Raw genomic sequence first — 1727 nt, forward strand, 5'->3', positions numbered from 1 at the left:
TTGAACCATTTTAAAATAAATAAAACATCAAAATGCTTTACCCATAAATACTTCACATACATCTCTAGAAAAATGATACTATTCTCCTTCACAATACCAGTATTACTATCACACCTAACATAATTAAAAATAATTCCCTAACATTTAACATCTAGAACATATTCAAATTTCTAATACTCAGTCCATATTCTAATACCTAGTCTATATTCGTATGCATTTTATAGCCATTTGTTTTGAGTCTGGATCCTGTTAAGAATCACACATGGCAATTGACTGCAATGTCTATTAATTCTCTCTGTTTTCTTTAAAAAATAAGGAAAAAGGAAAAAAAATAACTCTGAGAAATTAGGATCTATGCTTTTGGAATTAACATTCTATAAACAAGAAATCTTGTATATTCCTGAAGCTGGAACAATTTAATCAGTAACAGAGGTTATCTTTAAATATAACATACATGCTGAAAAAGATGAACAAATCATAAACAGCTTGTTAATTTTTTAATAAATTAAACATACCTGTGAAGCAAACAGCCAGTTCAATAAATAGAATGTTATCAGAATACCATAATCCTCCCTTCAGCCCCCAACAATTTTTTATGATATAAAATTAAATATTTTTACATTTGATGAAGTGTTATACCACCTAAAGAATAAAGTTCTTAGGGGAGATTATCCTGGCATGAACAAAAGAACACTTTCCCAACAGGGAAAAATTTTTTACTTCTAATAATATTCTGAAGTAATTTCTTATACAAATGTATTTCTATAATGCAGACATTCCTGTCTGGGCATTTTTATTATCTGTGAAATAAGTATATTCATCTGGTACCATTTTCCTAGAACATATGTAACTTTTTAAAAAAAACTACACTTTTTGACCCTATTTATGATGCTGTTTAGAAACTTTTATCCAAAGCACAGTATTCATTACATATTATTAGGACAGGTTTTTGTTTTTGATTTGTCTCTTTTTTGTCTTAACATATATTAGTAATTACCACAATATTGCATTTACTTCCTACTATATTGCATTTAAACTGCTCTTTAAAAGGCTTAATTACAGCCACAATTGATACTAGCAATTATGTGGCTTTACATCCAAAAATAATTATTACATATGTGTAAAAGATGTTTGCGTACTTTAGTAATTTAGTCAGGTGAAGGATCCCAAGCTAGCATTAAGCGAAATTACGTTAGGGTATTGCTTCTTCACCAAACAGTATATTCGCTATTCAGAAAACAGTAATTGAAAAAGTATTTGGGAATATGAGAGATATTTTAAGGTCTAAAAATATTAGTTTTGGGGGATAATATGTACTTGCTTTATATTTAGTCATATACAGGAACTTTAAGTACACTAGGTTTAATTTTTTAAAGAGTTTCATAAGCAAAGCCAGTCATACTTAGGTTGTTAATTTTGAATGTCTGAATATCCATAAATAACTAGTTATGATGTGCCCAGGGGAGGCCAAGTGCTTTTACCAAGATGTTTACCATGTGAATTTCACATAATCTTGCACTCCAGTGTCACAGAATTTATATTGCTAGCCACTAGCTATCAAAAGAATTTACAGATTGGTAGTAGAATAATTGACTTCAAGTAGGGAACACTGTTAATTTTTTGTATTTTGCTGTTGCCAAGTACATTGAATTTTCAATGTTTTAAATAAAATATTTTGGATACCGCAAGGCCACTGATGTGGCAGTGAGTTTTAGCTGAAGCATGAT

The 1727-nt window shown here is 29.6% G+C and overlaps 1 protein-coding gene across 1 annotated transcript in view; it reads left to right on the forward strand.

Annotated features, from left to right (window-relative positions):
- Nucleotides 1-1727, forward strand: part of SLC17A6 (solute carrier family 17 (vesicular glutamate transporter), member 6) — an 88583-nt gene that overhangs the window by 69984 nt on the left and 16872 nt on the right. The gene's annotated exons all lie outside the window — the stretch shown is intronic.

This window comes from Propithecus coquereli, unplaced genomic scaffold, assembly GCF_000956105.1.
Source record: "Propithecus coquereli isolate 6110/MARCELLA unplaced genomic scaffold, Pcoq_1.0 Scaffold198, whole genome shotgun sequence".
Taxonomy (NCBI): domain Eukaryota; kingdom Metazoa; phylum Chordata; class Mammalia; order Primates; family Indriidae; genus Propithecus; species Propithecus coquereli.